Consider the following 26,131-nt stretch of genomic DNA (forward strand, 5'->3'; position numbering starts at 1 on the left):
AGCAAACTGCCAGGCATTTGCACACTTCCCTCCTATTCCATTGTGTGGATCAATACCTTAAGAACACAACTGCTGATTTACAGAGAAAAAAATATCTCAATATCACAACTGCTGATTTACAGAGAAAAATAAAGACCCGGGACACTTTATTTGGGTTCAATTCTACATGCACAACCTTTTTCCTATCCCTGCCCTAAATCTGTACCTCTGGGCGACATGGTAACAGAGAAGATGCGTAGTCAGGTTCTGACTCCACTGCTTATCATCTGGGTGTTTATGTAAGTTTCTCAATCTTTCTGAGCTTCATTTTGTCACATTAAAAAAAAGAAGAAAATGAATATATAGAAATTACAGATACACTGTTGCAACCATATAGGCTTAAGCAGACAGCATTCTCTGAAGACTAGTTCGCAGAGTATCCCGGAATCAAAAGGAAGGGCTCTCTTTGCAATTCTGGAAGGATTTGGGCATTGAGCCCACAGCTACTTGGCCTGGAGCATTCTATCGCTAACAGATCCACAAGTTCTGTGAATAAGGCTCACTTTGACATGGCCTCCAACAGTGGCTTTCCCTTTCAAAAACACACTCTGTTGAGCACACACACACACACACACACACTTGCTCCTCACTAGACTCTAAAAAAAGAGTATGAATGTCATTGTCTCTCTGGTTTCCTGTGGTCTCCATAAAATCTCCAACCAGAGTATTCTGGGCTCATAAAAATGTCCACAGCCCGTTTCTCATCTGCTTTAATGACGTTTCCTAATGGCTGACATTGACATTGGCATCTTTTCTCTAGGGATAGTGTTGTGAGACTGGCTTTCCCCTTCCCCAAAATAGCTGGTGTGAGCGACCCAAGAGATGGAATGTAGACCAATAATTTCTCTCTTCCCATGAAGAGATGTATCCTCCAAGATATGGGAACCCTGCCTCATTTCCTGTGGCAGCAGGCAGAGGGTCCCCATCACCATCAGGAACCCGTTCACAGCCCCAGCCAAGGAGTCCAGAGTTGTGCCACTCCTGGAGCCTCGGGGAGGGGATAAGGACATAGTTACTGAAGAAAAGATACTACTCTGCATTGTTTATGTGTCAAAGATTTATAAGCCACGTTTTATAAATAAGGAAATATTCTTTAGAAAAGAAGCACATTATTTTGTTCAAAATACATAGTCATTTCACTTGGCCAGACCGCTTCAAGGGAACTAAGAGGAAAGCCAGCGTGTGCATATACAGCTCTAGGGACGAATGTCAGCTGGTACAGGGGACTGAGATGAAAATGTGGTCAGGAACAGGGTAGGGGAAAAGGGCACATCAAGCAGAGCTCCCTGAGAACCCGGAGGAAGGAGATATCACTTGTCACTGGGAACTTCTTGGAGGCTAGCTGGCTGGAGAGGGCCATGCCTTTGTCACCCCTCACCGGCCACGTGCACAATGACACCTGCATTATTTATTTTTGAGAGACAGAGAGAGAGAGAGAGAGAGAGAGAGAGAGAATGAGAGCCGGGGCGGGACAGAGTGAGAGAGGGAGACACAGTTTCCAAAGTAGACTCCAGTGGGGCCTCTGGAGCTGGGCCATGTAGCAGCCTTAAGGACAGGCAGGCTTTTTTTTTTTTTTTTTTCTGGTCCTGGGGATAAAAGCATGAATGATGTCCAATTTTTCTGCTCCAGGGGCTCACAGTACAGTGGGAGTAAAAAGCATAAACAGCCAACTGTAAAAAAAAAAAAAAAAAAAGAGAGAGAGAGAGAGAGAGAGAAAAGAAAGAAAATGTTAGCATTTGGAGAGAAATGGAATCACAGTGCTGTGGCAGCATGGCAGAGTGAAGCGTGCACTCTCTGTGTCTCTTCTGGGCAACAGAACTTTCTCTGCGGAGTCACTGTTTGCTGAGGAACCCATGGTTGATCCCTTTGGGTCTCAAGTTCGGTCTGACATAACAGAAATGTATCTTCTGATCACTTTGATTTGCGTCTGCCCTTCAGTGGTTGGAGTAGGCACTCTAGAATATCATAAAGTTCTAGGTTTAGGGGCGCCTGGGTGGCTCAGTCGGTTGAGCGTCTGACTTCGGCTCGGGTCACGATCTCACTGTTCGTGAGTTCGAGCCCTGTGTCGGGCTCTGTGCTGACAGCTCAGAGCCCGGAGCCTGCTTCGGATTCTGTGTCTCCCTCTCTCTCTGCCCCTCCCCCGCTCACGTTCTGTTTCTTTGAAAAATAAATAAACATTAAAAAAAAAAGTTCTAGTTTAAATCCAGCCTCTTCCCCGCTGACCTTCAGTTTCCTAACCCCTAAAAATAGAGAACACAGTACATCACCGACGTTTTGTGCCGGTGTTGTTGGGGGAGGGGGATTAACCACAATGATGTTTGCAGTTTCCATGACAGTGGTTAATGCATTCGTAGAAACTCCAGGCAGGGTGGTTCTAGCCTTCTTGCCCCTCCCATGGCTCTATCTGGAAAGGCAGCCATGCACATGTGTTGCTATCTAAATAATGCTGCTAATAATAAAACCAAACACCACTATTCGCCCTCTTCTGGGTAATGGCTATGTCTTTCTTCTTCCACTGCAATCAGAGCTGTTGATTTTACTGCCACTGCCTTCTCTATTAGGAAGGATGCCTGTTTATCTTCTCTGTCCTTGAGTCCCCTCCTCCCTCCCCCAGGAAATGACTTGCCACAGCCAGGGTAAGAGGAGGTGGTTGTGAAAAAGTTGAACCTGCAGGTGGAGAGATGAGAAACCCATTATTCTCCGGTATCTATTTTGTATCTCAGGTTTTGTTTTGTTTTTGTTTTTTTTTCTCAGATTCTCTTCCTCTCCCACCCATCCCCCCAAATGATGTTGCATCTGGGTGTCTAAATCCCGCTCACAGCTGTGCCAATGCCTTCTCCACTCTTTCCATCTGCCTGTTTGTTTTTCTTGGTTTTAGTTTGCAGTCTGCTATTTTGTATAAGCAAAATTATCCTTTCATGTCTTACCCGTTTCGACGGTTTCTTCTGGTTATTGTAAACTGCGGCATCTGTGGTGCCTGTCTCCTAATTATATTCCCAGCCTTCTAATAGGAAGGGCAAACAGGCATATGGAACAGCAATACGGAGGCTTCTGCATCCCTGACCTCCACGTAGGAGTCCTCAGAGCTTTCCAGGGTATTTCATCGAGCTCAGCCTGCTAAGATAATGCACAAACTTCTACTCTCTAAAGACAGTTATAACACAGACTGAGACAAAGCTCCTGGGCACGTTTTCTTCATAACTGAGTCATCGTGGCTCTCAAAGCATGACTCTGTAAGTAGATGCATATCTCCAGTTTCCTGGTTCTAGTGAGATTCAAATGATTGCTTATTTTTAGACCAATTGAGGCAGCTGAATCAAAGTAAGAACAGAGATGAGAAGAGTGACAGTCAAGAAATCAGGATTTGGAAAAGAAGGAGGAGGAGGAGGAGGAGGAAGAGGAAGAAGGAGAAGAGGAGATCAGGATTTGAGACCCACTATGGATACTAACTTGCTAGGTGTTTGGGGAGAAAAGTCCCACAAACTCCCTTGACCTTAATTAACAAATCAGTTAAATTAGCAGCTGGACTAGATGACCTGTGAGGTAGAGGAAGAAGATTGATTCAATCAACGAGTTGTTCATTGTACCAATAATGTACCAGAAGTTAGGGAGACTAAGATGAATTGAATAAGGTCCCTGTGCAAAGAAGATCTCAATGTATGATAATGGGGAGATCAAATACGTATACAGATGATCTTAGTACAGTGGGTACAAGCATAAAAGCATGAACAGTTCTCTGCATTGTTCATAGGACGATCTATTCCAAGGATCATTTTCTCTAAAGAAGAAAAGATATTTCAGGCTTTGCGTCCCATACAATGGCTGTTGCAATGACCTCACTCTGCCATTACAGGCTGAAAGCAGCCATAGATAATAAGTAAACAAAAAGCATGGCTGTGTTCCTATAAAACTTTATTTTATAGGAACAGGTGGTAGACTGGGCTTGGTCCACAGGCTGCAACTCACACATTCCTAATCTGGCCACAAACATATTTCATTGAGGTTAATCTTCAGTGAATTCCTTATTCTCTGAAAAGAAGGGCAAAGCTCATAGCCCCTACCACGATTGTAATTCCTTAATTTTACAATCAGATCTTTCATTCTTTTCCTGCCTATAAAGTGTCAGTTCCGTGAGAAGAGTGCCCATAGGTGGCTTATCTTTTTTGCAGTTGTATCTTTAGCACCTACACCAGAGCCTGGAACAGAATAACCCACCCCTCCGGAGTACGTTGAATGGACAAATGTATAAATTAACGCTATAGAGGGGGCACACAGTTATTGTCTGGTGCCGTCTGGGAGCAAGGGTGACAGGGGGCTGGGAATGTTTCACAGAGTGACAATATGAGGTGGGATTTGGAAGACAAATAGGGGACAAGAGGATTGTGTGAGACATTCTAGACTCTCTCTGTCTTTCAATAATAAATAAACGTTTAAAAAAAAAGAAAGATGTTTAAATATACTATTTAATGTTAAAAGTAGACGGCAGAATAACTAAGAAGAATAATAGAAAATCAAACATTTGGAGATTTGGTGAAAGAGAAAAGTAGTATAAATGAGCAAAATCTTTATCTTTATTTATTTATTTATTTATTTTAAAAAAACTTTATCTGTATTTATTTTTGAGAGACAGAGACAGACAGAGCATGAGCAGGGGAGGGGCAGAGGGAGAGGGAGACACAGAATCCGAAGCAGGCTCCAGGCTCTGAGCTGTCAGCACAGAGCCCGACGCGGGGCTCGAACTCACAAACTGCAAGATCATGACCCGAGCCGAAGTCGGTCGCTTAACCCCCCCTGAGCCACCCAGGAGCCCCAACATCTTTCATATTCCACCAGTGCTGCCCAATATCTAATATCTAGTATGTAAGATATGTAATATCTAAGCTATTACACTAGATCGTTAAGTTAAGGATACTAATGCCTTAACTTTTCCTATCGGTTTGTACCCCACTGTGAATTCCTGCTTTATGTCCTCTATACTCTTACATTATCAGTAGCATCGTTTTGTCTATCCCGCCAGACAAGCAGCACCAAAATGTCTATTCCTTATCGAAAGTTTAATTCTATCTGTGCTCATGTGATTATACTACATTTATTTGTATTTAATTTTGAAAATTATATGATCATTGCTCATTTGCTAAGCCTAGATGGGTCCAATGCTAAGACTTATGGAATTTCCAAAGGTGACTATTTCTACTTAGTGGGATTGCATAGCTTCTCTAATTTACCTCACTTGTTAGCATATGCAGCAACATGGTTCATTCCATGTTCATGTCAGGTCTCTCTTGTTTATTCTCTACCTTCCTTCTCCAAGATGCATATACCGGGGTTCCTAGTTACCTTCTTTCATTCTGTATTTATCTCCCCTTGTCATATGATCATATGTTTAGTGTAGCCCAAACTCTCAACTATAATTTCTATCTATTGAGTACACCCCCCCGCCCCCTGCCCCCTGGAAATTTCCCTCTCGCCCTCCCTGATGCACTTCCAACCCTTTCTCCTTTTTTTCCAATCTGGTTTCTTGCCTCCAGGCTTTCTGCTATCACTTCAGCACTCCCTTTAATCTCCTTTGGGATGGATTCTGCTTCCTTTCCTGATTGCCTTCCTGGATTTACTGGAATAGATCCGCAGGTAAATCTCTAAAATGGAATGCATGACCTGCAAATGTTTGAGTATTTCCAAGTCTGAAGATAAAATATCTTTACATCCTCTGCCTCATAGATAACTTGGCCCATGGATCATTCACAATGCATTCTGCTGCAGGTGACAAACCATCCCACAACAGCTTAAGCGAGAAAGATCTTTATTATCTGAAATAACAGGAAATCTGGAGGTGGGCGGTACCAGGCTTGGTGCAGTGTCTAAACACCATTATCAACGACCTAGGCTCTTTCTGTTATTCTCCCTGGCCATCAGCACTTTGTTTCTTACCTTGTAGTCACAAGATGGGTGACACAAATCCAAGCATAATATCCTCAAATAACTGAATTTGAGGCAAGAAGATGGACCACTAGGGAAGAGACTTCCTCCTGAATAGCTCTTTCTTTTTATCAGGAAAACAGTTGTTTCCAGAGACCCAGAAGACTCCTTGGCTGGAACTGCATGGCAGTCCCACCCTTTGAATAAGCAATAGCAAAGAGGAATGATTTTGTCACAATTGATTTAGACCGATAATTCGTTATCCAGGGCCCCTCCTTGGCTTATCCCAGCTCAGCAAATACTCAACAAAACTGGAGATGTACCTACAAATAGGAAGAGAAAAAAAAAAATGGATGCTGAGTCGAAAAACGCAACTTTCCACCAAAGCCAACTACAGTGTTCTATGCTGAAAATGTTTTCCCTGGGAACTACGAAAGAATTACACCATTGTGTTCTAGCATCTTGTGTTATTAATGAGAAACCCGATGCCTGTTAATTTTCATTCCTATGATGTTTTCAGGATCTCTTTATTCTAGTGTTTGAAATTTCATAAGGGTGTGTCTCATTGTGACCTTCTTTTCTCTTCTTTCTTTCTTTCTTTCTTTCCTTCTTTCTTCTTTCTTTCTTTCTTTCTTTCTAGAATTGTGCCTTTCATCTTCAAAAAATATTTTAACAATGTAATTTATTCAAGGCCAGTTGCCAAGTCAAGATGCAAACCTATTTCCAATTAGCCTTGAAATCCTCACCTCTTTCACTTCCTGGTTCCACTCTCCATAACCCATTGTAAATTCTGTTGCAGAAGGGACCCTGCCACTCCCCCTTCAAAATCCTCTCCAGCATTTGAATTCAATGTATATTTTTTTTCAATGTTTTTTATTTATTTTTGGGACAGAGAGAGACAGCATGAACGGGGGAGGGGCAGAGAGAGAGGGAGACACAGAATCGGAAACAGGCTCCAGGCTCCGAGCCATCAGCCCAGAGCCCGACGCGGGGCTCGAACTCACGGACCGCGAGATCGTGACCTGGCTGAAGTCGGACGCCCAACCGACTGCGCCACCCAGGCGCCCCTGAATTCAATGTATATTAAGTTGATTAACTTATGCCAGAGAAGCCAAGACGAGGACCTTATTCTTCACCTTAAGCTCTTCTCTGTTTTGACTAGATCCTACCTTTTTCTCCAGCCTCCTTCTGTGTGCCTGGCAGGTGGACCCACTGATCAGTAGAGAGTCAAAAAAGTAGATCAGGGACAATCATATTGTCTTTTATGGACAAGCACGTTTCAGTGACGGACATACATTAGGTCTTAGTTCTTATTTTATTATTGTTTTCAAACTTACTTTTGTCAGTATAAAAGTCATCTGTTTTTATTTTTAAAGAAATCGCTAAAAGTCATCTGCACAAGACAAGCTTATCTCTGTAATCTACCATTGCTGTTCTTTAGCCACCAAGATTCGGGATCATTTGTTACACAGCAATAGAAATGGAGACATTAACTAATCATTTGAATAAAGTATCTTGAAAGAGTATAGATATAGATTATATAGATGAAGATACAGATACAGATACGGATATATACATCTCTTGTTAAGAGGCCAAAAACAGTAAGAGAGGTAACAAAACATCGGAGAGAGCCAGTGTCCTGGCATATCTGTTAGTATCTTATGAAGAGTGCTTAAACCAAGATGGACCCCCATGTGTAGCCCAGACTCAAAAAGAGAAATGTCTTCAGAGAATGGGTAGAATTGAAAAACAAAACAGAAACTCTTATGGGAGCAGAGGGGCACTAAAATGATCAAACTTGACTCTAGACTGAGGCAGGAGAATGCCTCCCCTTATAATTCAAAAGTACACATTCACATTGCTTGTCTGGCCCACAAAAACCTGGTTGAGAATTTGCTTATCATTATCCTAAATTGGTAACACTCCCAGGTAAGGCCAAATCTGTGTAGTAGAACAAATATCATGCCCAGCCTCAAATAATTCACAAGATTATGTCCATATATCTTAGAGGTGCTGCCTCATCTTTGACACATTTAATTCAAGTTGAGCTAAAGTTCTCTTACTGATTTTACTTTTTCCTCGACCATTTTCTTGGACTTTCTGGTATACCACAGTGCTATCCAGATTATTAGTGACTAAGGATTGGATAATACCCTGACCTATTTTTAAAAATTTATATGGCTGAGAAAAACATTTATATTTAAGATTATATGTTATTAAATTTAATTCTAGTGCTATAATGAAACCTAAAATGCTATTTTGCCTTCTTGACTTGACTTGGGCTATTCCCCTACGTAGAAAGCTATTTCTCCTCCTTCTATTTTGAGTAATTCTTTCATTTTTTAAAGTTTCCCTAGGGGCACCTGGGTGACTCAGTTAGTTACGCGTACAACTTCAGCTCAGGTCACGATCTCACGGTTCGTGGGTTCGAGCCCCTCGTCGAGCTCTGTGCTGACAGCTCAGAGCCTGGAGCCTGCTTTGGGTTCTGTGTCTCCCTCTCTCTCTGCTCCTCCCCTTTCTTGCACTCTCTCTCTTTCTTTCTCTCTCTCTGTGTCTCTCAAATAAATAACATTAAAAATTGTTTCCCTTGGCATATTAGCCCTTGTTATGTTAGCCCTTTTTTACAGCATAAGCAAGAGAGTTTATTGTCTCTTTGTGTTCTCATGGCACCCTATTCTCTAGGATAACACTTAGCTGTATGGTCCTCCTTATCTGTAATAGGAAACTCCTGAAAAGTAAAATCTATGACTCATTATAGTTAGTCTCCCCAAACATCTAACAGAGCCTGACACACAGGGGGCACCACATAGACATTCACTGAATTTAATACATACACATAATTTGAATCCAAAACTAAGCTGAGAGCAAATGAAGCCTTAATGTCTCTTACTTTTTCACAGGACATTTCCAATGGGGGTCACAGGGAGAAAATCACAGTGAACAGCCCTCCCACATTTCCCCTATCCTTCAGGTCACACTCCGCCGAGTAAAGTTCTCGGGGTGCTTCGGCAATACCCATGTGTCTTTCTTTAACAACCAGAAATTATGGGGCCTGGACAGGAGGCAAATTTATTCTCAGTCAGCCTGGGAAACAACCACGAGAACACTGGGCGAATAAAAATGATCTGTTCCATCTTTTCTCCCTTGGCCTTTGGGAAGGGACGTCCACTTTGATAAACGTCAAAAACAGAAGAAGCACAGAAATCAAGTGCGTACGTGCCCTTCTCGCTCGTCTGTTACCATTGCCGAAGACAGCCCACGAACACTGCTTTATTCTGGGGGTCTTGAGCCTTCAAGAGCTCACGTGATCCAACAAATCCTTAGGACACGCGAAGAGATTTAGGCTGTGGTAGGAAATCCGTCTTGAGTGGCTACCGGCACAGGACCCTGTTACTAACAGTCGTGGCAGAAAGAACGGTTTGATATGAAGGACCTACTGGGATCTCCATCCTAATTAGAATGTACATTAAGAAGAGAAGTGTACCCATTGTACCAGGAAACTTGATAGATAGAAGAAAAACAAACAAACAAACAAACAAACTCAGTGAGATGTATGTTTGCCACTCCAGAAACTTATATTCTAGATGGGTATTAAAGCGCAAAAGTGGGTAATTTCGGTTCAATATGAGGAAGCATGGAGCTTCCATGAAGAAGCTGTGTGGTTGTTAGAAATATTAAATACAGCTTTCTTGGAGGACTTGATATCTAAATCTTGCGGGAGGAATGGAAAACAAGCAAGGTAAAGGGAAAGGGTCTTTTCAATGTAAAGGGAATGGCACACCCATAATGCAAAGGCACAAAGGCAGAGCAGACACACATTTGGGCAAATACAAAGAGTCTCATTTGTCAGGGTGCGGGGAGCATGGGGAGACTGGAAGGAAACAAGGCAGAAGTGGGCAGAGGCCCTACCCTGAAAGACTTCGTGTGTTAGAACCAGAGGGGTTATTATGGATTATCTACACCAGCACTTTTCAAACTCTGATGTGCTATGAATCACCTAGGACTCTTTGAAACACAAGGTCCAACTCAGTGGGCCTGCGGTGGGGCCTTTCATATGTTTCATAAGCTCCCAGGTTCTAGATCTTCCTTGTCCCAGGGCAACGAAGCCAGCCAGCATAACCTGGGGCACTTGCTTCAGCTGCAGAATTCCCAGAACTCATGGATCAGACTCTGCATTTTTACGAGATCCCCCGTCATTCATCTCACATTAAAGTTAGAGAGGCACCAATCTAGAGCCATGGTTTAAACCCAGCTTGACTTTGGAGTTGCCTGGAAAATTATTTAGAAGTACACAGCTGGGCCACACCCATCGGATATTCTAAAGGATTTGGTATGATGTGAGCCCCAGGCGTGGGTGTTGAAAAAAGTCTCCAGTGGCGATTCTAAGGTACAATGGCGATTGGAAATCACGGAGTTCGGTAGGGAATGGAGAGCCCAGAGAGTGGAGGTGACTAATCACAGTCACACAGCAGTGGGCCTAGAGGTGAGATTGCAGACTGACAGCGAGGGCACCTTTAAAAATCTCACTGTGTCTCCCCAACTACCTACTTCATCCCCAGATGGTAGATATGACTCCAAAAAGCCAAGCTGTCTTTCTTCAGTTGGTTTTTGATTTCTATCAGTTCAAGTCAACCACAAGTTTGCTTAACCCACAGAGCAAAGTAAGAATCTCCCCCTTTTCCAGGCACTGCATTTAAGCCTTCATGAAATAAAACGCACTTCCTGCTAACAGTTTGGAGCACAGGAATGGGCTGTAAAGAAGAATAAGGAAGATGTGGTTTATGGGTACAATGGAATACTACTTGGCAACGAGAAAGAATGAAATCCTGCCATTTGCAACAACGTGGATGGAAGTGGGGGATATTATGCTAAGCGAAATACGTCAGTCAGAGAAAGACAGATGTCAAATGTTTTCATTCATATGTGGAACTTGAGAAACCACGGAACCGAAGACCATAGGGGAAGGGAAGTGGAAAAAAAAAAAAGTTTCAAACAGAGAGGGAGGCAAACCGTAAGAGACCCTTAAATACAGAGAATAAACTGAGGGTCGATGAGGGGGCGTGGGGAAGAGGGGAAAATGATGGATGGGCATTGAGGAGGGCACTTGTTGCAATGAGCACTGGGTGTTGGACGTCAGCGATGAATCATGGGAATTGACCCCCGAAACCAAGAGCACACTGTATACAACTCTACGTTAGCTTACTTGACAATAAATCGTATTTAAAAATATTAATAAAGGGGCGCCTGGGTGGCGCAGTCGGTTAAGCGTCCGACTTCAGCCAGGTCACGATCTCGCAGTCCGTGAGTTCGAGCCCCGCGTCGGGCTCTGGGCTGATGGCTCAGAGCCTGGAGCCTGTTTCCGATTCTGTGTCTCCCTCTCTCTCTGCCCCTCCCCCGTTCATGCTCTGTCTCTCTCTGTCCCAAAAATAAATAAACGTTGAAAAAAAAATTAAAAAATAAATAAATAAAAATATTAATAATAATAAAAACATAACAAATTAAAACTCAAAAAAAAAAAGGAAGAATCTGAAATAACGTTGCTGTTTCACGAGCTGTGGGCTGCTCACACGACCGTAACTCACATTTGAGGGAAGCTAATGGACAGGAGATGTTCAGACAAGCGAGTGGAACAATTCATTCTCCAACTGCCCCGCGAGACCCCAGGGTCTCACCTAACCCCTGCAAAACTAAAAAGTATGCTAATTGTCTTAGAAAAGAGAGGAACATTTATTTTTAAACCTGACAATTGAAAAAAACAAGTATTTTTAAGCATTCGTAAACTGTTAGGGACAAATCTTTTTTATTAATTTTTTTTCAAACAGAAACAAAAAAAAACCTTGTAAGTTTTATGAAGACCGCTTTTTTATGATTTCTGTTATTAATAAGGAGCTAATACCGTAATTGTTTCTTTGCATAACAGAACTATTATATAAAACGAATATATTTAAGATAACTACATACTCATTTCTTTCCTTTCTTCTCTGCAGTACGTTCTCTTTAGAAGGCCAAATTTATGCTCTGGAAGAGGCAGCCAAAGAACCAACGCTGTAATTTTACGAAACCACAAAAGGCTCCTCCAAAGGGATCTGACTTGAATACACACTGCAAGGAAATTAATGGTCTCGGTTCAAACATCCTCTTTAATCCGTCTCATTTTGCCTCTCATAAGGAAGAGAACAATGCAGTTGTCAGGCTGACTTAGGAGAAGGACAAGTGTTGAGCAACACGCGGTTGGCAGGAGACCATGCGAGTTCTTTCTGGGGTATCTCAGTGGCCTTTGGGAGCTGCCAGGGCAGAGATGTGTTGTGTGTCATTATCAATTTGCACTCTGATTTCCTAACAGTTCAAGAGGCCTTTTGACAAAAGCCTCCATTTAGATCTAATAATAACTCTGGATTTTTGCTAAACGTCTCACAACCTGGGAAGAGGCCCAATCGCTAAACATACTTCCACGGCATGAGTTTCTTTTACTGAGCCCAGAGGGGACAGCCAAGCAGACGAGAAAATGTGTATTGGGGAAATGTTTTCACTTTTAAAAGCTCTTTCCAAAAGGACTATCTCAGTTCATTTATGAAGTCCATCCGAACAATTATCGTAATTATGGGTCACGTGGTTGTTGTCCAGTGCTAGCCTGGGATAATGGCAGCTAAAATTCAATAGCTCCCTATTTCCTTCTACATCCTACAATTATAAAATCTAATGGACTGAACTGACCTACTTCCTTCTACTTGGTCACACAACAGCTCGTCCATTTCCAGTGTTACAATAGCCATTGGCACCTCACTACCTTCAGGGGTGTGTTCCACATGTGGCCAGCCTTTCCTATTAGAATGTCCTCTGGTCGTTTCTGTTCATATTTCTGCATGCGAAACCACAGAAATATCTTAGCTCTCTCTCGCTCCTAAAAAAATTCTTGAATGTATTCAAAGAGCACAGTATTTCCTGAGTGTCCCTCTCTCCCAACACAGTTTTCTTTTCTTCAAGGCAGCTGTCCAATGTCCCCTTGAAGACTTCTCAAGTGCTATGAGAGCCCAGCCTTTGCTTGGGGCAAGTCATGAGGGAGAGTAGGGAGGTGAGTCAGCAGAAATAGGGGACAGTGTGCTGGTCGGGGGAGTGAGAGGAAGACAGAGTTCATTTCCAAGATCAATAAGCATAATTGGTATGGCTTTGTCAGAATGGTCTTGGCTGTGTTGCCCCGTCTCACAAAACTTCCTGAAATGCCCAAGTCATTCTGTGTTTCTGTCACAGTCCCCGGTCTGGGGTATAACTTACGTCGATGCTTTTCGTCTACTGCTGGGGTGTCTTTGGCTCTCATTCATTGGCATGTCCCTCATGAAACACTGAAGAGGCCCAAGGAAGGAGCAGATTAAACAAGCTGTCAAAAAAGTATATATATCAAACCACTGTTCTGTTACTTTTAGTAGTTCTTTAAATGGGCGTTAGCGGAGGACAAAGTTGAAACAATTGATTCAAATTCCGTTGACTGCCTCTTTGGAAATGCAATACCTTTCAAATTATGTAGTTGATCACACCTGCTGGATACACGATTGATAGTGTGGTGCCAGCATGCTGTAGGTTTTTACTTTATTTTACTTTTTTTAACGTTTATTTATTTTTGAGACAGAGAGAGACAGAGCGTGAGCAGGGGAGGGGCAGAGAGAGAGGGAGACACAGAATCTAAAGCAGGCTCCAGGCTCGGAGCTGTCAACACAGACAGAGCCTGAAGCGGGTCTCGAACTCCCGAGCTGGGAGATCATGACCTGAGCTGAAGTCAGATGCTTAACTGACTGAGCCACCCAGGCGCCCCAGCATGCTATAGTTTTTGAACAGAAAGTGATTTTACCTTACATCTAGTTGTACTACCCAGCCAGAATGAGAACACCTTTCTAAGACCAGAACATCTCTCCGGAAATTGGTCATCCAAGCTTTGTCTGGACATTTCCAGAAATAAAGCACCGGCCCAAGTTTCCTAGATGCATCCGTGGTGAGTCCAGAACCATTAGAACTCACTTCCTCACAGCAGAGTTGATCCATCCAGAAAGGTCTCTGTTCTGCACTCTGGAGAAAAAGAAAACAAAAAAATCTGCTCTGTGGAGAAGAAAACAAACAAACAAACAAATCCCTGTTTTCTTCTACATGACTGCTTCTTAGGGAAAAAGTGGTCCAAAATTATCACATCAATATTTTTCTAGAATAGAGTATTTGAAATGCCAAATAAACTGTGATGAATAGAGCAACATCATAGGGGGGAAAAAGCCTTTACCAATTAATCACATTTCTTTCCATATTTAACGTAAGGGACGAAGTACTTCCTGAGGAAGAAGAGATGTTTCAATACTTAGAGTGTATCCGAGTTCTTTTTGGGTTTTTTTTGAATGTTTATTTTTGAGATAGAGAGAGAGAGGGAGAGAGAACTTGAGTGGGGGAAGGGCAGAGAGAGAGAGGGAGACACAGAATCCTAAGCAGGCTCCAGGCTCCGAGCCATCAGCACAGAGCCCGACGCGGGGCTCGAACCCACGAACCATGAGATCATGACCTGAGTGAAGTCAGATGCTCAACCGACTGAGCCACCCGGGCACCCCTCTCCAAATTCTTTCTATAGTTTGAAAATATATATGCATGCTTTAAAATATTCATACTTTAGACTGAAATATTCCTTTTGGGCAACCTATCCTAAAAACATAATCCAAAATATAGCAAAAGCTTCACACACCTCAGTAACCAACACACTGATGTTTGTAATACCTGGAAGTTGCGAACACTGCAAATAACCAAATTCCCGGATATAACTAAATAGCCCGTGGGTTATTATAGTAATTGAAAACCATGAAGCGATTCAAAATACATTTGTTAAACACAATATATGAACATACGAAATGATACAGAAAGAAAGTGAGTAAAATAAAAGCGGACCATGGGGGTAGTGAAGAATGAAAGCCTAGGTGCCGGCATTCGGGAGATTTGAGTGTTGAGACAATGGGTAACATACCTCTATTTTCTACGTTTTTTTTTTTTATTTTTAAACTACATGGTTTATAGTGATCAAAGTGAAGTGTTGTTTGAAACAGGTCTGGGAAAGTTGCCTCTTACAGGACCCTAGACGGACAGAGGATGTCCATGGTCACCCTCTGTTCTTTCCATTGAAAGCAGTATATGAAGGTCATTATTATTATTAATCTGCAATTTCTCTAATATCTGTGACGGGTTTGATGAACACTGTATTCACTGAGGCCTTGCCCTGGTGCTCATTTACATGGAAAGTGAGGGAACTATGGAATCTTTTTTTTTAATTTACTTACGTGTTTACTTATTTATTTTTTTTTGGGGGGGGGGGAGAGGATGAGGGGCCAAAGGAGAGAGAGAGAGAGAGAAAGAGACAGAGAATCCCAAGCAGGCTACACACTCAGCATGGAGCCCAACGCGGGCCCCGATCCCACGACCCTGGGATCATGACCTGAGCCAAAATCAAAATTTGTATGCTCGATCGACTGAGCCACCCAGGCCTTGGTGATAATGGAATCTTAAAATGCAGGATCTGTTAATCGTTGCAAAATGCACGGCTCCTGTTCCATCAGACCCTCAGCTAGTAGATTCTGTGTCGACAGTCTTAATCTTAACCTAATGATCTGATTATTTGGCAATCCTCGCGATAAGCTCCTGGCTGCATGAGAAATGGGTGTTCAAAATACCAAACGATCACTCCCTCCGTGCAATTTCACAATCGAGATCGAGTGCAGATTTGCATTGCAAACACGAGGAATTTTTCCTTGTGGCCACCACAAAAATGCCATGCCGTTTCTAAAGCTAATGAGTTCACTCTCTTGTTAATGCAAATGACATAGTACAAACCTGCTTTTATTTGAGTAAACTGTAAGTAACAGAAGTTTTCTTCTAAGTTTTCTTCTAAGTCTTCTATAAATTAAAGTTGTATAAAACTCCTTTACCCTGACAGAGTGTAATGGGTGAGCCCACGTATATAAAAGTCGTAAAAGTCATTTGTCATCCATAGCTGGAAGCAGGTTAAAGAAAAAACAAACAAACAAACAAGACAAAAAACACTGAGCGTTTTACAGAGGGCTATGCTTAAATTGTCAAATTAGTCATAAAATAAGTTTGAAATATCGTCAAAACCGTAACTTTGTCGCATATTACAATTGCAAATTGTCTAGAATAGTTAAAAGGTGACCTGTTCTTCATCCTCTAGGCAAAAATCCTACCTGAGCAGGATAATGGGAGACGTGACCGGTAAAGGTGAAAAGCTTATGTGTCCAATAAAACTCGGGAGGTATGTGAGAGAGGGGAGTAAATCATCTGGCCTTTGATGTGGAAAGAAACGGCAATGAGCACCCTTAGGTAAGCCACCCATTTATTTATTCACTTACTAAATAATGTATCAGTTTATTCATTAATTAAATAGCTCTACGACTTACCACTCAATCACACTTCCTCATTTCCTTAATCACTATTCAATAATTTACTGACTCGTTAATCTGATCACTCATTTATTTGCGTTTTTTTTCCCCACTGAATAATATGTTCTTTACATATACATTCATTTTGGTAAGCAACATTTACCAAGGCACATTGCTAGGTGCTGGCCATGAGGAAATGAGAAAGATAAGATCTCTATCCCGGGGCGTTCCTGGTGAAGGAGACAGGCGCGTGGCTTTGACGAGTACTTTGCTAGAGGTGGGGCAAAAGCACTGGGGTGCAGAGAGAGAGGTCATTGCCTGTGCTAGGAGCCCCAACGGGGTTTTACGGTGTTGTTTGAACTGTGTCTGCTGCATGAAGTAGCTCATTAGAAGACAGAGCAGGGGGAGTCGGCAGGGCTCATGTCGGAAAGAGAAAGAAGGTTCTTTCCAGGCAGGGGAAGCAGCTTGCGCCTGGCACAGAAGTGTGAGAAATTATGCCTTGTTTAGAGAATGGTGAAGAGTTTAAAGTTCCCGGAGGAATAGGACAAGACTGAAATGACCCTAGATAGGACAAACCAGGTGGAGGCCAACTGTGAACAGCCTTTCAAACTACTCTTGGGGATTGTCGAGTATTGAGCACGTTGGCACGGCACAGGCGGATGTGTACTAGGACCCCCTGTTTCCCCCTCATGAATAAAACTGGACAACTGCTTGTCACCGTTGTAAGGAGGTTGAAGCCTACTTTGCTGTTCTCCCCCTGTGTTCCTGTTAAACTTTCCAAACTCTTGGTCTCATTGCTCCGTGGAAGCTTTTTTCTTCCCTTTTCCATCTCCTTTATTAGAACGCGAGGCTCTTGAAGGCAGGAGCCAGATGATTCATTTCTGCACCCTCACTGGCTGCATGTAAGTGATGGAAGAATTAGTGGGTGAATAAATGACAGCGTGGAAGGAGGAAGGGCAGCAAGTCACGTGGTCAAAATGCTACTAAGTAACAAGATTGCGGTAAGAATCAAGATCCCCCTTCTCTGGGTGGCTCAGTCGGTTAAGCGTCCAACTCTTAGTTTCAGCTCAGGTCATGATCTCACGGCTTCTTCGTGGGTTCCAGTCCTACATCAGGTTCTGCACGGGCAGCGAGGAGCCTGCTTGGGATCCTTTCTCTCTGCCCCTGCCCCACTTGTGCTGTCTCTGTCTCTCTCAAAATAAATAAGTCAACTTAAAAAAAAAAAAAAAGATTCACCCTCACCAGCCTGTTTCTTACCCCTTCTCCCGACATTTATTGTGTTACTCGTGACAACAATAAGAAATTTATCATACCATTTTTACTGTGAATTCTTTCCACCAAAGTAAATTATTCATATTACTCATGGTATTAACTAAAATATATATTGGACAACATAGATAAGAGCTTTCTTACAGTAGAGACTCTGACTTTTTCTTCTTTTATCCTAGTATTATCTGATTTGGGTAAATTCTAATCATTAATGCTGGTCAGATTAAAGAATTCAGGACACTGGCAATGAAAACGTGACATGACTAAGAAAAATATAGGAAGATACTGCTCACAACAATGAATATTTATGTATATAATTTATGAAAAGAAGAGCGTATAATACCCTTTCAAACCCCCAATTGTTCAGACACCCTCTCTGCATCTTATTGATGTATCAGCGAGGATTGTAACAACTGAGAGTATACAGGCACCAATCAATATTTAGCTAGCCAATTATACAGATAGATATATACCTACATTGTATTTTCATTTTAGCATTTTATATGAAAATAATGTCAGGCTATTAAAGAAAACTTCTCAAAAGCTATCTCTTAAAAACCCTAGTTGTGACACATTTTCTTTTCCCAAATTCCTGTTTTTCCTTGTTTGACTTGTCATCACAATGAAGACATTTTTTTTCTTCTTTAAGGGCCCGAGTGATTAAATTAGACCCACCTGGATAATCCCGGAAAACTTCCCTGTTTCTGAGGTCTGTAACCCCTATTCAGCGGTTCCAGGGATTAGGACATGGGCATTGCTGGGGGATCGTTATCCTGCCTCTTACAGTGGCACAGTCGAGCGAGGGGAAATGCACTAGCAATCTATCACGAGGTATCTAATCAGCTTTTAAACTCATTTTCTAACCGCTCACCTTGGATCTACTAATCTTCCTGTAATCAGTTACATTCTAGAGATGAACGTGTGGTAGAAATGTCTGAATATCACAAGCCAGGGGGCAAGAAGCAAGGAGATGAAAATGAAGAATCACGTGTAATCCAGTAGCGAAACACGAAAACAGGTTGAGCCAGCCACAGTGCTGCCTAGCGCTGCATTTCTTGAGTCATTATGGCCCGGCCACACGAAGGAAACAGTGACTTATTCTGGATCAATCAAATTCATTCTGGGGAGCTTTCAGAATTGGACAAGAAAGGGTAAGCTCCCTTTTTTATCTTGGCTGCAGCCATTGTAATGTGATCCAGACCTACTTGTTCCCAGTCTTTTTTCTCATGCAGGAGACAGATAGAATCTCCTGTGACCCAACACGCAGGTGGAAGCCACAGCGTGAGGAATGGGGGTGGGGGGGGCGGGTAGAGTGGGGAGGACGAAGGGAAAAAAACCCAGATCATCAGCAAGAAGACTATGGATTTCTGGATGTGGTTGATTCCAAGGCAGATGTCAGCCCCTCCTTTCCATCTAGTCCAGTCTACCCACCCACGCATCCGTCCATCCCCCGCTAGCCTCCACCACCCATCCATGCTTCTACGTACTTATGTATCATCTATCTCTCATCGTCATCCATCATTCCCGTGTGATCTCGTGTGGGTTGTGTGAACACAGGGGACTCTACCGCACTCACCGTTTGGCCGAACCCTCGTATTTCACAGGTGGGGAAACTGAACTTCAGGGAAAGGACGGACCTGAGTATGGCTCTCTCTGACATCAAGGCAGTCATTCTTGCTGTCCCTCCAGAGTTGCCACGTGCTTCCCGACTCTGTATCTGTCCGGGTCTTCAACCCCCCCTTCAACATTTTAATTTTACTTTCCCATGTTAAGTGAGCTTCCCTCGGGAGGCAAAACAATCGCAAAAAGGCTGTTTGCCTTCTGGGGGTATTTTGGTTTTGAATTTTAAATGTCACACTGCTCTTTGGTTCTGAAATAGGAGACTAGGAAGGGTTCGGACGGTGACAGGCCTACGGACCCCCTGCAGCGAGTTGAGGGGGCACTTATGTGTCCTCGTTGGGTGAAGGGAATTCTGTGTGAGAAAGCATTTGAGAGAGTCCCAGCTCTGCTCTGCTGACCGCTAGCTGTGTAATGGTGGGTGAACCATTTAAATTCTCATTTTCAGCCTCCACGTAAGTACGAGGGGGAGTAATGACCAAATTTATTTTGCAAAGTTGTCATGGGGGAGTACACTGTGCCTAACGCAGTGTTTACTGCCTATTAAGAACTGTATAAATAGAAGTTATCGTTGCAATGTAACATAAGCAGGAATCTTTAGGACTCCTTTTGAGGAAAGATCTCTTTGCTAATGAAGAAATTATGTTCAAATTCTGTCTTGGAAACAAGGACAAAGAACCTCGCCATGCTCTCTCACTTGCTGCCTGAGGTTTCAAACCATACTCATTTTTAAAAAGGAATGTGCTGGAAATACATTGAGAACCCTTGAAGTTACCTGCTGGTTCTATTTCTTTTGAGTACTTAATTTGCAAGCATTCTGCACCCTGCTTTTACATTTCCACATAACAAAGTTTATTCATTCTACAGCCCCTAATTAGCTGGTTTGATTAGGCTTGGGGCGGGGGGGGGGGGGGGGGGTTCCTGATCCCATTCCATATGCCATTCATTGGAGCCACCAAAGTGCATTGAGAATTATCCTGGTCCATCAGTGCTGAAACTGTTCCTTTCCACTGGAGCACAGACTTTTTACCATGTAACTGACCATCACATATGTGTGATGTATAAGACAATGAACAATAGATTGGAAAAAACAAAGGTGATACATTTGCCCGAGGTCATTGTAAGCCAAGGACAGGGGGCCTGCTTTATTGCATTCTCCTTTGATTAGTTAATTTAGGTACAAAATCCCTGCCTTCAGAGTCTTCAATACTTTCTATGCTCCTCTCTTAGATTTTCAATAATAATATCCCTCTCTTAGGAACATATCATGCATAAAGTGAGAATATATTCATAAAAGAAACTTGTTATACTTTGCTTACACCATCAGTTCCCAGATTATGGAACAATTTTTAGCACATAACCAATTTTAACCCAGAAACACAGTTTCATTGAATACTCTTTCGGAAAGCCTAGACTAGACAGGTATCAGACGAAGCATATGTTAGAGTTAGAAGTAGTAGAATCCATTAACCAAATTACATTAGCAGCATAAACCACATGGAGGGCAAAATGAAGTCTCCTGCAGGAAAAAAAAAAAAAAAAAGAGGAAGAACATATTTTTTTTGAGATGCTAGGAATAGACATAAAATCGAAGACCGAAAATTTCCTGACCTAATGACCTCGATCGTAGTTTTGCAAGTTATATCACTCTCAAGGACTAGGTCTAAGTGGGCGGGGTGGGGGGGCCGCGGGGAGCATCATTATGACTCAGTGAAAAGACAGAATTACAGACCATTATTAATGTAATGTAATCGTATCACTTGAACCTCTTGGGAATCACAGAGCAAATAACAGCAATGTTCGAGAAATGTTTTTCACCTAAGCTAACAATAGTAAAATATAATACCTTGGATGCTGGGGAAATTGTAGTGGAGTGTAGCACTTACATTGCTGGTGGCATTATAAATTTGTTCAACTATGTTGGAAAACATGAGCAGCAGGGACATCAGGAGCAATAGAAATGTACATTAAATTTTACTCACTATGTTTAGATAGCAAAGCTCATTTTAAGACAATATTCAAAGAGAAACGGTAAACAGGTAAAGATATTTCTTGCTTTGAGAACTGCTGTGAGTCCTGTTCTTTAACTTGACCCCCTGGAAAGTTAGTTCCTCTCTCCTTCTTTCTTTCTCTTCTTCTTTCCTTCCTCCCTCCCTCCCTTCCTTCCCTTCCTTCTTTTTTTCTTCTTTCATGATCTTCTTCTCTCTTTCTCTCTTGCTTTCTTTGCTTTGTTTTTGTCCTGAGAACATTGGCCAAATGGCACACATTGAAAGAGCCAACAGCCAGGAAAAAGTTAACGAATTATTCTTCAGGTTTTAAAGTTCGGTATGATTATATGAAGTTGTGAAAATATGTTTACATATTTAATCACTCGGGCCCTTAAAGTGGAAGAACAGAAGAGTCGGTCACAGGCCACACCAGAAGAGGCCAGAAGGCAGTGAAATGTGAGAGAGACCGCTGGCCAATGGCAGATTTCAAGATGGAAGAAGGGGGCCGTGAGCGAAAACACGTGAGCAGCCCCTAGAAGTTGATAACAACCCCCAGCTGACAGCCAGGAACCCCAAGGAACTGAAATCTGCCAACCACTCGCACCAGCAGGGAAGCAGTTTCCCCTCCGGAGCTTCTGGAAAGGAACACAGCCCAGCAGACACCCTGAAGGTGGCCCGTGAGACCCATGTTGTGCTGCTGACCTGCAAAACTGTAAGATCATATATTCGTAATGTTTAGGCCACTGCCTTGGCGGTGATTTGTTGCCACTTCAATAAAAAACTAAGACACCAGGTAAAGCAGCCCTTTAGTTTTTTGAGGAGAGTGTTTGTTCTCCAAGTGGATTTCTTAACCCATTTGCCTGGCCCTAGGAAGCAGAATTTTGGTGGTCGTGGTTGGTCAAAGTCCCGCCAGTCTAGATTTCTCTTCTTAAGAAAAACTAGAGGGGGCTTTCTCTCATTTCCAAGTGTATAAAGAGGACAAAACCTCTTGTTGAGAGCAGAATGTGTGCTCTGTAAAAAAAAAATGGGGTTACTTAACGCACACACAACGGACTCCAACAGAGCAATACTGGGTATAGGCGAGACTCATTAGCCAACACGGCCCAAACGAGCACCTTTTCTGGGCTGGCTGTCCAGCCTTTCCACCTGGATGCCCCTTTCTTAAACTGCCCATGTGACCCATGCCCCTCGTTTTTATTTCTTTAGCGTTCCTGTGTGCGCTTCACTGACTCGACACTAACCTCAGATGCTCCTAGAATTTGTTTGTAATTCTGCTCAAGATAAAAATTCTACCAAACGAGTTATTTCTGTAGAGACTTTTCATACTTCAACTAATCCTACAAAATGCTGGCTCTCCGTTTTACTTGCTAACGTGAAGGATGGTAATGTGATGTTGTGACTCTGTCACTGCTTACCTTTGACAGTCGCACTTTCTCTAACTGCATTGTCTCCGTGTGCTAAGGCAATGCCAAAGCACTTAAACCTGTTTTTAACAATCCCAGTTATGAAAAGATGGCAGATGAAGATAATGCAAAAAAGAAAGGAAGGAAGGAAAGAAGGAAGGAGGGAAGGGAGGAGGGAAGGAGGAAGGAAGGAAGGAAGGAGGGAAGGAAGGAAGGAAGGAATGAACGAATGAACGAAGGAAAGAAGGGAGGAGGGAAGGAAGGAGCATCTTGACCCCAAACTTAAAAGACAGGATAAGATATACCCTTGAATTAATAAGGACTTAAAAACCAGAAGGTAAAGCATGAGAACACACAGTGCCCCTGACCTTGAGCAGGTATATTAAACCCAGAAACAATAGGATCTTGAGTGTCAACACCCACATGAGGCCCGGCTTTAAGACCTTGGGTCTAAATAGACCAGGAAGTATAAATGAGACCACTACTAGTGCTCCAAATATCTCACCGGCAGCGAAAGGTGAATCAGAAGATAAATCTCCCTTCTGCCCTAAAAACCAGCAGGAAACTTGATCTGTCTCTACCAGCACTTCATACGACTTTGGACTCTAAATTTATACCACCATGGGGCGCGTGGGTGGCTCATTCAGCTAACGGTCTGACTTCGGCTCAGATCATGATCTCCTAACTCATGAGTTCGAGCCCTGCGTCAGGCTTTGTGCTGACAGCCCAGAGCCTGCTTCAGATTCTGTCTCAGTCTCTCTCTGCCCTTCCCCCGCTCGTGTTCGCTCGCTCGCGCTCTCTCTCTCAAATATAAACAAACATTAAAAATAATTATAAATAAATAAATAAATAAACCAATGAATAGATTTATACCACCGGACTCACCCAGAAAGAAATACACAAAGCTTTAAAGGTACTTCAATAACACAGACTCCATCCAATCTCCCACAGGGGCCAGAGTGGAGAGAGGGAGGCCTTCTTCATTTGAGCTCACAAAGGCTACAAAATGCATGAGGGAACCAACGATCCTAAGCACAACGAAGCGGACACGACCATGTGGACTGTTAAAGCCTCAGAACATCCACTAGTAAAACAAGAATCTGAAAGACAAATGATTAAGAATTAGAAATCAACACACGGTAAGGGAAGAAAAAGAAGATGTTTGTACACACACACACACACACACAACCCATATGTGACAGACAGAAGAAAAGAACTTCGGGAAGTGAAAAATCCTTGATGTTAAAATTTCCTCAGACAGAAGGAACAGATTCAACTCCTCAGCATAAGGACTCAGTGCAATGAGGCATCTATTTGGTTCACGTTCCCAGAATAAAGCAAGGGATTATAAGGACATGGTAAACATAAAGGGTCTTAAGTGAGGCTGCAATGAGAGGTTCCAGAAGGCAAGGGAAGAAGTGGCAGGGAAGCGATACTGGAAGAGATCGTGGCTGCGGGTTTTTCCATGGGGATGGAATAATGTGCGTCCTCAGATTAAAACAGACCTCGGAGGGCATTTGGATGGCTCAGTGGTTGATGGGGCTTCCGTAACAAAAACACGCCTCTGCTTTTATGCACTTTGCTTCTCTCTATACTAATGACATTTCGGAAGTAGTGTCAATGAAGACGGCAAGTGACTAAAACAGCACAAACTGTGTGGTGTGAGATTACTTGTGTAAAATTATGCACAGAGGCCAGCCGTCTGTATTTTGTTGTGGGAAGGATACACAGCAAATGTGGTTAGCTATGAGGGCAAGGGAGGGAGGAGGTGAGGAACGGGGTGGTCATCCGTAGGCCATAGTTCTTAGGTTTGGGCACAAAAACAATTCTGAAGCAAGCATAGCAGCACGTTAACTTCTATTTAATCTCCGTTGTGGTGACCTCCCCCCATGGCTGTCTCTTCACAGGGGTGGGGTTCATTCGCGGGGCCCAACCCGGGCACAGGGGGCCAAACCTCGTCTCCTGCTTCTGTGCTGCTTCTGCCTGGAAGAAAGCACAAACTGAGGGTGTGTTGGCCCTGTGGGTAAATGGGTGCCTGTTCTTGTATTTTCTGTGCTTTTCTACGTTTCAAATGTTTCATCACTTTAAAAAGGAACCATGACTGGAGCGCCTGGGTGGCTCGGTCGGTTGAGCGTCCAGCTTCAGCTCAGGTCGTGATCTCACAGTTCCTGGGTTCAAGCCCCACACCGGGCTCTGCTGCTCTCAGGGAGGAGCCTGCTTGGGATCCTCTGTGCCCCTCAGTCTCTGCCCTCCCTGGCTTGTGCTCTCTCTCAAAGATAAATGCACATTTAAAACAAAATAAAAAGGAACCATGACTGTCTACAGGGAGCCTCAAGTGGAAATGGAATCCCTGTTGCTCAGAAGGATCAAATCCCCATGTCACTTTCTCCCATCAACTAACTGGCCAGTTTTCTGTTTTCAACCAATAGAACTCAGGCTACTCAGGGTCTCCACCTCCATACTTGAGAAATGGGTGAAGGGTTCTAGGATGTTTACCCCAGAAATCAGTGACAGGAAACATGGTTTTCAACTCCCCAAACCACATAGTTTCCAGTCATCCTAGGAAAGCACTGGACGGACTGGAAACCATCTTTTATGTCCTACTTTCAATACATTGATGGGGCTTAACTCACTATAGCAGGTTCAGTTCTTAAGGGAGGAGGTCAGTTAGCCAGGTGGGAGGGGTATGATTTTACAGTTCTTTCAGTCTGTGTTAATTCTTCCAAAATGAAAAAGACCCCAAAGATCACAGTTTATCTCCTATTGTCTGATAATCTTTGCCTGGTTACCTGTAAGGGAAAGAAGTCTCTATGTATCTCACTTTTGAGAAGTGGAATAAAAATAATAATGGTAATGATGGGTTTTTCTACAACCCGTTGACTAATGAGTGAAAGCTCACGTACAAGAAGTCTTGTGTGCTAAGAGTAAAATATACTGTGAAAATGTCTGAGGAGAAATAGCATTTTCCTGATAAGAAAAGGCAGATAGATAGATAGATAGATCGGTAGATGATAGATAGGTAATAAACAGACATAGATGGAATTTGTTTCGCTTCTTTTTTCTCTCTTCAAAAAATGGTAGATGTCACAGAACACATATATGACAAAGGACTTGTATCCAGAATATAAAAGAACTCAAAAAGCAACATCAAAAATAAAATCCAGTTCGAAAATGAGGAAAAGACATGAGCAGATGTTTCCCCGAAGAGGGTGTATGGATGCAAAACAGCACATAAAAAGACGTTCAGCATCACTCATCATTGTAAGAATGCAAATTAACACCACAGTGAGACATCACTACGTACATCTTAAAACAGCTAAAATAACAGATGCTGGTGAAAATGCAGAGACACTGGACACACTGCTGTTAAGAACACAAAATGGTACAGTTCCTCTGGGAAATATTCTGGCAGTTCGTTGAGGAACTAAACGTACACTTATAATATGGTCCAACAATCGTGTTCCTAGGCATTTATTCCAGAAAAATG

The 26,131-nt window shown here is 42.8% G+C and overlaps 1 long non-coding RNA gene across 1 annotated transcript in view; it reads left to right on the top strand.

Moving 5' to 3' along the window:
* LOC125162445 (uncharacterized) overlaps positions 1 to 18,409 on the top strand; it is a 39,772-nt gene extending 21,363 nt beyond the window's left edge. Inside the window, exons 3-5 of the long non-coding RNA XR_007151041.1 lie at positions 16,160 to 16,308; positions 17,209 to 17,368; positions 18,286 to 18,409. This is a non-coding gene — a long non-coding RNA (uncharacterized LOC125162445). The remainder of the gene's footprint in view (positions 1 to 16,159; positions 16,309 to 17,208; positions 17,369 to 18,285) is intronic.
* The last annotated feature ends 7,722 nt before the right edge of the window (positions 18,410 to 26,131 follow it).

Source organism: Prionailurus viverrinus, chromosome A3 (genome assembly GCF_022837055.1).
Source record: "Prionailurus viverrinus isolate Anna chromosome A3, UM_Priviv_1.0, whole genome shotgun sequence".
Classification (NCBI taxonomy): domain Eukaryota; kingdom Metazoa; phylum Chordata; class Mammalia; order Carnivora; family Felidae; genus Prionailurus; species Prionailurus viverrinus.